The following is a 12,704-nucleotide window of genomic DNA, read 5'->3' on the forward strand; positions in this document are numbered from 1 at the left end:
AAGAAATCCTAAACTCAAAGTCATTTCTGCACCTGTGTCTGGCCTTATTTGCTGACAGGACGTCAGCCCTTTGTCACAGAAGCCGCCCTCAGAAGTGTGCACCTGCTCGGGGAGGTGGTGCTTTTCACAACCGAGAGGCAGAACGGGGCGGCCAAGGACGCTGGCGGCTCGGGAGCCCTCCTCCCTGCCCCGCTGGGTTTGCTCGTGGCAGCCTGTCAGGGTGTGAGCTCGCTGGTGCTAGGAGCAGCGTGGGCTGCACTTCTGCTCTGGGGCACCTACCATGCGCTACACTCTGGTTAGACTTAGTTCCAGGTTCCAAGGGCTGTTGGCGGCCGTGGTCACAGGGACACCGCCCGCCAGCCCTGGGGGAGCTGAGATCATGGCGGCGCTGACAGTGGGGGCCAGGCTGGACCTTTGTAGTCTCTCATCTTGGAATCCTCTCGGTTACGGGAAGAGGTTGGTACTCATTATTCCCATGATAAGGATGAGGAAATGGAGGCTCAGAGAGGGTAAAGAACTTGCCCAAGGACACACAGCCCCCAAGCACTGCCCCCTGCTGCCCCCTCGATGAGACGTGGCACCCACCCAGCACCCCCAGACTCAGAAGGCCAGGAGGCTTGCCCAGCATGTGTGGTGGGGTGGGACGGGTGTCCGTGGGGACAGGCCAGGAGCTGGGCGTGAAGGGTCCAAGAGGCCAGGTGTGGCCCTCAGCTTACTTGAAGCAAAGCATCTTTCCCCACAAAGGCTGAACCATGAATGCCAGGACAGGGCACTTGTGCCTCATGCTGTGGCCGAGCGGCACCCCCGGGGTTTGGACTCTGAGCTGCTGCTGGACTTACGGGAGAGCTGCAGCCTCTGGTACCCAGTTCCCGAGTTCCTTGCAGGGCTCCCCCAGAGATGGCTCTGCCACCGCACAACCACCAAATCGGGCACATGGGCCTTGGCACCACGCGGTTGTCCGAACCCCAGACCTCCCCCCGTGCCACCAGCCTGCTCACTCTCTTCCTTCTCTGCTCCAATCCCACGCTGCGTGTAGCTGCTGTCTTCACGGCTCTCCCCCCACTTCCCACAGCGCCAGGGTCTTCTCCGCTGGAGCTCGGTGTCCTCACGGTGGCAGGACCACAGAAGCGGTGCGGGGTCCTTCTCTGGGTCACGCCGGGGCTTCTGGGACGGGCCCACGGCGGCAGCACATCCCCGGCACCCGGGGCCGGTTCCGCTCCTCCTTTTCCTTCAGGGTTGGTAAGTGTCTCGGGACAGACGGTGCCGGTCCTCGCTCCTCAGACTCCCCCCTGCCCTTCGCCCACGTGGGCATCTGGTCTGGAGCCCCCGTTGCTGGTGTCTCCTGACAGCCACTCGTCCCCTCCCGGCTCCGCCGTTGGCTGGAGCTCTTCCCCCGCACCACTGGCTTCAGTCCTTAATATTAGCTTGGACTCGTGAGTATTCATTGTAATATCAGAATTCAGTATATATTCAGAATAAAATGAATATTCCGTGAATTAAATCTGACTCCATTTATTTTGTTGCTCCAATGACTCCCGCGGTGGCTGCCGGGAGCCACTCCGTACCAGGTCCCGAGTCCTACTGCCAGCCCCACCTTTGCTGTGAGCATTTCCTTACTTTCCGGCCCCAGAAGATGCTCCAGCCTGATCTGTATTCCAGGGGGACCCCGAGGGACAGCAGGGCGTGGTCAGGGGGTCCCTGAGGCACAGGACAGTATGGTCAGGGGTTCATTCTGGCTGGGGTGCCTGGGGCTACAGAGGTGCAAGCGGCCTAAGGTGGATGGGGTCGGCTGCCCTTGAGTTCAGGCCCCCAGGCCTCTCTCCCATGTTATGGGTGAGGCCTCAGCAAACAACTGGCTTCCCTCACGCAGGCCAGGCCCTGTGGCCACCTCCAGCCACCCTGCTGCACCCTCTATTTGGGCCACTGGCTGGGGGGCACCCCTGAGGCCGCCTGGGGAAGGCCCTCTTGCTCCTGTCTCCACACGGATGGGTGAGGAGCTGGTCCCAGGCCCCTGAGGAGAGGGGCTCACAGGTCCTGCCCCGGGGATGGCCAGCCTTGTCTTGTGGCCTCCACCAGCAATGTGGGGAGACGGGCTTCACCTCAGGACCTCCCAGATCCGATGGCATAGGGTGTGTCTGTCCTGCTGCTTCCAGGAGGCCATCACCACCCCTCCCGGGGGAGCTTTTTTGCATCACTTTGTCTCACAGAGGCCTTCTGTGCCCACAGCAGGCCTGGAAACTTGTCCCTAAATTCCTGGGTACCGTCCTTTAGAGAGTTCTGGATTTGTGACCGTGCAGAGACAGGTGGGAGCACACAGCGTGTGCAAGCCCGTGCCTGTATGTGAGCACACATATGTGTGTGCACACTTGGCTTCCTCCCCCGGCCATCAGGATGAGAGCCATGGTGGCACCCGGGCAGCTGGCCCCCGAACCCAGCAGCACCCACGCGGAGGTCGGCGAGGCAGGTACCCGGGAAGGAGAGCTCCAGCTGCCCTGTCCGGAGGCGCTCGCTGCTCCCTCAGCCAGAACCGCCCCTCCCGAGGCTTCTCACACCTTGCAGCTCACCTCCCCGGCAGCAAGTGATGATGTCCTTCTACGGGGGGCCTAGCCGCCACCAAGAGCTCAAAGCAACTGAGTCATCGCGTCTCAGCCTGTAAATAGTCAGTAACCAGCTCTTCCTTAACACTTCATGGGTCGAGCGTTCATTCGCGATCTGCACGTCTCTGCGCTGGCGCCCGCAGCTCCCTCCCTGGATGCCACAGGCAAAGTCCCGCAGGTTTGGCGCGGGTGCCCCCCCCCCCCCCGTGGGGGCCAGGGCAGGGGTGCAAGACCAAATCCGCGGACGGGAGGCCAGCTCCAGTTCGCACTTCTGTAAAGTGTCAGAAACTGGGGGCAAACGCTGCAAAGAAAAGAGGTGTGTCCAGAGCTCTGGGGAGAGGACCTTCTGCCTTTCATGCTCGGGTGGCACAGGGGACGTGTCCTGGGGCGGAGCAGTTGCTTGGATGTTTTCAAACGCAGCAGATAAATGTTTGGAACAGATGGACTTCTGCCACTATCTCGCACGCCCCAGGAAAACCACGCTGCCCCAACCTCAGCCAAAGACACCTTTTCTTTGCTGGGGTTTGAACAAAAAAGTCAACTGTGGGTTCAGGGCCCTGGGATGGAGTTACCTGGTGCCACCTGGCCAGGGGCTCCTTCCAGGCAGGGCTTGGGGCGACCACGGCCGCCACGCCTGCCTCCTCCCACTCCACCACACTACCCTCCTGACTAGTTAACGCCACGTAACTCGCGCCCATCAGCACTTTGGGAGCAGATGACACGGCATTCTTGCGAGACCACAAGCCTGCGTGTCTATCGGCACATTTCCCCGCCCAGGAAAGGCCACATCAGGACATGTGGGGCTGTCTCCAGGGGACAGGATGACGGGCCCAGCATTATTTCCTGGGCACCGAAGGTCTCACCCTGGCTGTGGCCTCCTATCTCCATCGCTACAGGAGTGTCGCTGTGTGGGGCACATGTGTGTGTGTGTGTGTGTGTGTGTGTGTGTGTGTTCCTCACTGACCAGCCAACAGCTGACTTGGGGAAGTCTGGCAGAGCTGCCCGTTTCTAGTAGGGCTGTGTGTCTGCCACACACAGCATCACACACAACATCACACACAACATCACACACACACATCACACACATCACACACATCACACACACATCACACACACACATTACACAACATCACACACACATCACACACATCACACACACAGCATCACACACATCACACACACATCACACACACATCACACACATCACACACACACACCACACACATCACACACACATCACACACAACATCACACACACACATCACACACATCACACACACATCACACACACAGCATCACACACACATCACACACACACATCACACACAGCATCACACACAGCATCACACACAACATCACACACAACATCACACACATCACACACATCACACACACATCACACACACACATCACACACACAGCATCACACACATCACACACACATCACACACATCACACACATCACACACACATCACACACATCACACACACATCACACACACCACACACACATCACACACATCACACATTACACAACATCACACACATCACACACACATCACACACACAACATCACACACACACACATCACACACAGCATCACACAGCATCACACACAACATCACACACACACATCACACACATCACACACATCACACACACAGCATCACACACACATCACACACACACATCACACACAGCATCACACACAGCATCACACACACATCACACACAAATCACACACACATCACACACATCACACACATCACACACACATCACACACACATCACACACATCATACACACATCACACACACATCACACACACATCACACACACAACATCACACACATCACACACACATCACACACACAACATCACACACACCACACACACAATCACACACACACATCACACACACATCACACACACAGCATCACACACACACATCACACACACATCACACACACATCACACACACATCACACACACATCATACACACATCTCACACACACCACACACACAATCACACACACATCACACACAACATCACACGCACAGCCTCCGGACAAAGGCCTTTGCACGCAGATGTGCGCCCCCCCGCCCCGACGGCTGTGTGCTCAGCGTGCCCGCACCGCGGACGGACGGAGGGACGGGGCTCGCTGCGGTGATGGAGTGTTCAAATGCCCTGCTAGGTCAGGCCCTTCTAAAAAGTCTGTAAGGGGGGGGAGGGTGGCAGAGGGTCGGGAACAACCAGTATCCCTCTCCCAGCCTGCCTGGGCTCCTCCTCCGCCCGCGGCCATAGGGACTCCAGGCTCCGGTCCCAGGGCGCCCACCCGCCAGCCCTCTCTTGTTGCCATGGTGACGGCGGGCATCCCGGGCTGCTCCCCGCCCTCCCGCTGGCTGGGGAGCCTGGGGCTTTGTCGGGCTGGAGAAGAAAGGGGCTGCCTGCAGACACCGCCCCGCCCGAGGGAGGGCCGAGCAGGAGGCAGGGCCGCCCGTTCCGCCCCCGCCGTGCGCCCGAGGCCTCACCCTGGGCTGCCCAGCTCCGCGGGGTGTCCTCCAGCTCAGGGGATCCCCCGGCTCTGCCTGTTGGCGTGCTTCTGGCTTCTCCTCCCCGAGGGAAGGCGGTGAGTAGGCTGGGGTCCGAAGGGGCCAGACTTCCCCTGGGTTCAGGTGGCGCCGCAGTGCTGGGTGGGTCACTTCCCCGGTTCCTGGGGCGCTGCGCGTGCCCCGGGGTGGCGGGGCGGGACAGCGCGCCTCTGCGTGATGCGTGATTTCAGGAGGAGGCTTCCCGCATGCAGACCTCGGCGCAGGCGGCGTGCCCACGGCCCCTGGGCGCCCGGGTCCGGCTCCCCCACAGAATCGTCCACGACGTTGGCTGGACACGTGCGCGGGGTCGACACTGTGCCGGGACCCGCGGTTTCCGGGCTTCCCCACTCCGCGCACACCGCTCTTCCCACGGCTTTTGAAACAGGTGGGGAGGGAGTGGAGTGGAGTGTGTGCTTTAGAAATGCCCCTGCCTGAGGTTGCCACGGAAACGGGGACCCCGTTTCAAATGCTGGACTGTTTTTTTAAAAAAAAAAAAAACAGTTTTGGAGAGCAGTTTTAGGCTCACAGCTCTGAAAATGGAGGGAAGTACAGATTTCCCGCGCGCCCCGCCCACGCCGCCGCCTCCCCGGCTGGCAGCACCGTCTTCGGAGGGACGCCTGTTACAGGTGCCGAGCCTGCACTGACCTGCATCGTCACCCAGAGCCCACACTCTATCGGGGTCACTCCGGTGGGCATGCCCTGGGTCTGGGACAGATGCGTCATGACTCGGGTCCATATTTACTGCCCTCGGAGCCCCCATGTCCTGGCAGCCACTGACCCCACGCTTTCTCCAGAATGTCACACAGTTGGGACCATTCAGGGTGTCACCTTACTGATGTGCGTTAAGTTCCCAGCGTTTTCCTCTTTCTCTTTCTTACTCACTTTCATTAGGAAAACCAGCCTAATGTGGGCAAGGGCTCCTTTTCTTTAAAGAGGCCGAACAGTGTGCATTCCCGGGTCCTTGGGGCCTCCAGGCTGGCCCTGGCTGCTTGGCGATGTGGACCAGGACACTGGATGTCTAGGGTGACTTCCCAGGTCGGCGTGGAGTGAACAGACCCAGTGTGTGCACACGCACTCAGAGTCCATCCTAAACTATTATAAGATGCACACCAAGCTTCAGAGGTTGTACAGAAAGTTAAACGTCTCGATGGGGGGTTCCAGGCCTGGCTGTGGGGCTGGTGGGGCAGCTGGAGCTGCTGGCTTTGGGTGCAGAGCCTCCTCTGGGCTGGGCATAGAGACTCCCTCTGCAGAGCCAGGCTGGGGCCTGTTTTCTCATCCACACCATGGTGGTCGTTAAGAGGGCTCCTTCTTGGTGGTCTTGCTCCGTGACCTCAGCCTGCCCCCTGGGGGCCTGGCCCTGCTCCAGGTGCAAGGAATAGACCGGCTCACACATGTGTGGGGACTCCAGGCAGGACAAGTGACCATAGGCCCATGCTTCAGTGTCCCTAGCTGTCCAGTGTGGCTTGCCAAGGGTGAAAGGAGCCAAAGGGTGTCCTCTGTGGTGTGCATGGCCCATCCGACTGCAGAGGCTGTCCAGGCGGCAGGGACACCTTTCCCAGCTGTGAACACCAGTTCTGCCTCAGCCCCACAGCTTCGGGCCAGTTTGGGGGCCCACCTTCCCCAGGACCTGTGGTGAGGGGCCCCCAGGGGCCTTCAGGCTGTGAACAGATGGGGTTGGGGCAGCCCACTCGGGCCCCGCCGCCGTCTGTGTCTGTGTGTGCGCGTGCACGTACGCGAGCATGCACAGGAGCCAGTGTGCCCAGTGAGAGGTCGGATGCCCGTGTTGGCAGCGATCTGCCCTGGAGGGACTGAGGGCATCTCATCCCCCCGGGCACTGCTGTCTGGTCCCAGAGCCAGCGCTGCAGCCCAGGGAGGTGGCACCATCCTCCTGCCTGCTCCCCTGAGGCTCCTGCATGTACAGCCAGAGGCCGAATCCCCAGTAGCACTCAGCGAACTGGCCAGCAGGCACTGAGGACCGCTAACCACCTGCTGACCCACTGACTTCCTTTTCATGTACCTCCCTCCCTCTTTGCCATCTTGTTCTAGAAGGGACCTGGTTCAGCTAAAGTATGCAGGATAAAGAGAAGCAGGTGCATACGAGGGGAGAACTTGTGGGAGGCTGGTGAAGCCCCAGGGTTGGAGTCCAGGACTGAGGTCTGCAGGAGTTGTGGACTTGGGCCAACTCTTCCCAGTTGTGTGTTGGAGGAGCCCCCTCCCCAGCTCCAGATCAGCCCTTGTGAGCTGTGGGAGCCTGTGAGCAGACCTGAGGAGCACTGGGGGGGGGGGGGGTTCTGTGGTCCGGAGCCCCTAAGTGCCCTGGGGACAGCTCAAGGACAGAGCTGCCCTGCCCCGCTCTGGGACATGGGAAGGGCGTGCCCGATGCAGGTGGCAGCTGTGGCTGTCAGCCCAGAGTTGCACACCCCAGGCCCTGCCCAGCTCCAGCTCTCCTGGGGCTGCTCAGACCCTGAGGTCCATCCTCTGGCTGCCCCTCTGTCCCTTGGGTCCCCTGCGGGAACAGGGAGAGGGGCCAGCATACGGGTGGCCAGTGGCCCCTGCGTGGCTGGGAGGTGAACCACAAGGAGGCCTCTGCATTGGAGGGAATCCCCATGGGCTTTCTAGAGCTCCAGCTGGGGCTTTCAGAATAAGGTGGCTGCTGACATAAGCTTGACTGGATAAACGAGGATGGCCTTTTGTTTCTCAGTAATTAATTTCCAGGAAGCCCCTCCCCTTCCCCTCCTCCCTCCTCCCTGCCTCCCTTCTTTCTCACTGTGCTGGAGCTGCTGTGAGCAGATTCCCACCCTTCTTAGCCCTGAAAGAAGCAGGGCTGTGAGATGGAATCACCTCTGGTTAATCGGGAGCTGACACTAAGGATCCTAATGGGAGAGGATGGGTCCACGTGACTGTGGCTCTGATGGTGGTGGGCCCCTGGGCCTGCGTGGTGGGGCAGCCACCCTGTATTGCCTTACTTCTATCTCTGCAGGCAGACCTCGGAGAAATCTAGGGTTTGCTTCTAGACCACTGCGATAAAGCAAATACTGCTTATAAAGCAAGTCAAATGAGCTTTTTCGTTTCCCGGTACACATAAAAGTTATGTTTACAGTGTATGAACCTATGAAGTGTGCAGTAGGTATGTCTAAAGAAACGTTCAAAAAAGAAAAGAAATGATGTTCATACCTTAAATAAAAACACTCTATGGTTGAGGGGGCGCCTGGGTAGCGCAGGCATTAAGCGTCTGCCTTCGGCTCAGGGCGTGATCCCGGCGTTCCGGGATCGAGTCCCACATCGGGCTCCTCCGCTGGGAGCCTGCTTCTTCCTCTCCCACTCCTCTGCTGTGTTCCCTCTCTCGCTGGCTGTCTCTCTCTGTCAAATAAATAAAATCTTTTAAAAAAAATAAAAAATAAAAAAAAATAAAAAACAAAAAACACTCCATGGTTGAAAAATGCTAGCCATCATCTGAGCTTTCAGGAGCCACGATCTTTTTGCTGGTGGAGGGTCTTGTCTGATGTTGATCTGCTGACCCGTCGGGGTGCTGGGGCTGAAGGCTGCGTGACTCTGGCCATTTCTGAAAATAAGACAACCCCGAAGATTGCCACATGGATTGACTCTCCCTTTCGTGAACGATTTCTCCGTAGAATGTGATGCTGTTTGGTAGCATTTTACCCACAGTAGACCTTCCTTCAAAACTGGAGTCCATCCTCTAAAACCCATTGTCATTTCAACAGTCTTCACGGCATCGTCACCAGGAGTAGATTCCATCTCAAGAATCCACTTTCTTTGCTCATCTATAAGAAGGAACTCCTCATCTGTTCACGTTTTATCATGAGATTCTAGCAGTTCGGTCCCATCTTCAGGCCACACTTCTAGTTCTCTTACTGTTTCTGCACTGACTTCCATGAGGGCTAGAATCAACTTCTTCTAAATTCCTCTTCATGTTGATAGTTTGACCTCTTCCCATGGAATATTAATAGCATCTAGGATGGTGAATCCCTTCCGGGATGTTTTCGCTTGACTCTGCCCAGATCCATCAGGAATCACTATCTACGGCAGCTGTAGTCTTACTAACGGTATTTCTTAAAGAATGAGATTTGAAAGTCAGAATCACCCCTTGATCCGCGGGCTGCGGGATGGATGTTGTGTTAGCAGCATGAAAGCAACATTCGTCTTGTCCGTCTCCATCAGAACTCTTGGGTGACCAGGTGTCATGTAGCAGGACTATTTTGCAAGGAATCTTTTTTCCTGAGCAGTAAGTCTCAAGAGTGGGCTTAAAATACTCCGTCAACCGTGTTGTAAATAGATGTGCTGTCCGCCAGGCTCTGTTGTTGCATTTAAGGAGCGTAGGCGGGGGAGAGTGAGCATGGTTGCTGAGGGCTTATTTTCAGAGTGGGCAAGAGCGCTGGCTTCCACTTCAAGTCACCAGTGGCATTAGCCTCTCTCGAGAAAGTCAGCCTGTCCTTTGAACCTTTGAAGCCAGGCATTGACTTCTTCCTAGCCTGAAAGTCCTAGACGGCATCTTCCGATGGAAGACTGTTTCATCTCTATTGAAAATCTGTTGTTTGGCGCGAGCGCCTTCATGAATTCTCCTCGCTAGGTCTTGGGGGTCCCTTGCTACAGCTTCTCCGTCGGCACTCACTGCTTCACCTTGCACGCGTACGTTTTGGAGACACCTTCCTTCCTTAGCCCCGCCGACTTCTGCCAGCTCTCAACTTCTCTTCTGCAGCTTCCTCGCCCCCTCATCCTGCACAGAACTGAAGAGTCAGGGCCTTGGTCCGGGTGAGGCTTTGGCCGAAGGGAATGTGGCTGGTTTGAGTGTCCGTCCAGACCAGTCAGACTCTCTCCGTGTCAGCAGGGAGGCTGTTTTACTTTCTCATCATTCGAGTGTTCGCTGGAGTAGCGCTTGCCATGTCCTTCAAGATCGTTTCCTTTGCATTCATAACTAGGCTAACTGGCACCAGAGGCCGAGCTTTCGGCCTGTCTTGGGTTTCGACAGGTGTTCCTCACGAAGCTTACTCATTTCTAGTTTCCATGGGAAGTGAGAGATGTGTGACTCTTCCTTTCATTGAACACTTAGAGGCCACGGTAGGGTTATCAACTGTGCTAATGTCAACACGGTCGTGTCTCAGGGAATAGGGAGGCCCGAGGAGGAGGAGAGAGATGGGGAAGGGCCCGTCAGTGGAGCAGCCAGAACACACACAACATTGATCAGTTAAGTTCTCTGTCTTATATGGGCACTGCTCGTGGTGCCCCCAAATTACAGTGGTGACGTTGAAGATCACCGATCACAGATCACCATCACAAATATAATAATAACACACAAATCTGGAATATTGTGAGAGTCCCCAAAATGTGACACAGAGACATGACGTGAACACAGACTTGTTCCAGGCAGGATTGCCGTAAACCTTCAGTTTGTAGACAGTGCGGTGTCTGTGGGGTCAGGAAACCAGGCAGGCTTGTATATAGGCAGCGACTTTTTCTTACAGGGTGAAAAAGGCTGCAGACACAGCACCCCTCAGTGGCTGGCGTCAGAACAGTTCCAGGTCAGGGGTCACTTCCACTTGGGGCCAATGTCCTGTCCCCAGGGGCCCCCGTAACTGTCCTGCTCTGTGTGCAAAGCCTGCAGACACCACCCCGTCTAACGGTCAGAGGCCGCCGGGGCTCCTCCACGGCTTCTCCAAAGGCAGCTTTTGGCTGCGGTGACTAAACGGTCAAGTATTTGTAGAGCAATTCTGCTTTTGTTTTGTTTAAGTGAGGAGGTAAACTGAGTGCTCCCCAGTCAGACCCTCGCTGCTCTCGTGCTGGCGCCTGATGCCAGGTGTGGCGTGGAGGGCTGTCTGCGTTCACCCGGGTCACCCGGCCGTCCTCAGAGCTGCCTGACCCACGGCGACATTTTAGGCAGCACCCAACATAGGGAACATTTTCTGTCTTTGAACAGAATGCAGTACCGGTTTAAAGGAACCTAGAGAACTTTCTGTAAAAGTGTGTTTTCAGAAAGCAAAATTACACTCCGTGTTCCTTTCTTTTGGGTTTCTTAACCACATTTTTCCTCAGAGAAATTTAGGACAGCTAAGTAGAAATTAAATTTTCCATATATAAACAGACATGGAGACAGCTGGCTCTGAGGCAATCGCTGGAGGGTTGGAATCCCAAATGAGCAATGGAGGAGATGTTATCATTTTATCTTTAAATAGGTCGACTTTTCTCCCAATTGCAAATATAGTAAACGTTCTTTGTAAAAACGTATATGTTACTGAGAGGCATGGAGAGGAAAGTGAAAACCCCGAGAAGCTCAGCACCCAGAGCCGGAAGGTCGGCGGTCCGTGTGCGTGCGGACGGAGCCCCTGCTCCTTTCCGGGTCGTGTCTGGCGGGGGGTGCCCAGGGGCCCCATCCGAAGCCTGTTGGTCCCACCCCGCCTCCCGCCTGGCTCATTTGCTTCCCGTGGCTCTCGCCCGGCTTGTGGAGAAGATGTCAGTGCTGGACACTGTCCCGTCGTGGCCTGACGGGCGCCCCAGCGTCCCACAGCCCTGTGAGCCGTGGAAGGGCTGTGTGCAGGGAGGAGGAGCGGGCAGCCCTGGGGTCCTCACACGCCTCCTTCTTGAGCAGCTGCTCTCAGAGCCTGTGTGGCGGCTGTTCAGCATGGCTGCTGACTGACTGAGGCTCCAGGCGTCTCTGAGCCCAGGTGTCCTCGTCAGTAATGGGACTCTCATGGCCAGGGCTCCCACTGGCCTCCAGCCCCTGCGCCCCCCAGCTGCCCTGCACCCCCCCAGCTGCCCTGCGCCCTCCCCCCCCCAGCTGCCCTGCTGCCCCCCAGCTGCCCTGCGGCACCTCTACCCACCCCCCCCCCGCCCCCTGTGCCAGTGGCTGGCGGTTCTGGCTACGTTCTCCGTTGGCTCCTACTCCACCTCCTGAGACACAGCTTCCCCTTCCAGAAGCGGGGAAATGGGGTGGCCCTGAGTCTGCTCCTCATTCACTCTGTGTCTATGGGGACGCAAGGGCTGCAAGGCCAGGTCTAGATGACACAGCGAGGGGAGCAGTGGGCGCCGGAGGGCAGGAGTGGCCAGCCTGCGCCCCGAGCTGGGCGCGCACAGTGAGAGAACAGAGCGAGATGGGCAGGGTGTGCTGGGTCTTGTGGGGGAGCTGCGGGTCCTGGGGTCTCGGCCACCCCCACTTTTGGTTATGCTGAGGATTCCAGGAACTGCTGTGTTTCCCTGGGTAGCTCATGGCTTCTCTTAAGAGTCAAAGAACTTCATCAGCCCTTTTTAAAAAATTAAGCTTTTCATTTTGCAGTAAGTAACGGTAGGTTCACATGCAGCTGTGGGGAATACTGCGGAGATCCCGCGTACCCTTGGCCCAGCCTCCCCCACGGTGACATCGCGCACAACTGTAGAGCGCCTGCCACAGCGGAGAGGTCTGCACCGCACGGCCGCCCCAGGACCCCTTCCATGCCCCCAACGCCTGCCAGCCTGTCCCCCAGGAGTAGACTCCTGTCATTTCAAGAATGCTCAGCAACTGGAAA

The 12,704-nt window shown here is 57.3% G+C and overlaps 1 protein-coding gene across 1 annotated transcript in view; it reads left to right on the forward strand.

The window, feature by feature from the left end:
• The first annotated feature begins 5,102 nt into the window (after window positions 1–5,102).
• The window catches only part of FGD3 (FYVE, RhoGEF and PH domain containing 3), a 49,700-nt gene continuing 42,098 nt past the window's right edge, over window positions 5,103–12,704 (forward strand). Inside the window, exon 1 of the mRNA XM_057305657.1 lies at window positions 5,103–5,228. The gene's annotated coding sequence lies outside the window, so the exon portion shown is untranslated. The remainder of the gene's footprint in view (window positions 5,229–12,704) is intronic.

This window comes from Ursus arctos, unplaced genomic scaffold, assembly GCF_023065955.2.
Source record: "Ursus arctos isolate Adak ecotype North America unplaced genomic scaffold, UrsArc2.0 scaffold_33, whole genome shotgun sequence".
NCBI lineage: Eukaryota > Metazoa > Chordata > Mammalia > Carnivora > Ursidae > Ursus > Ursus arctos.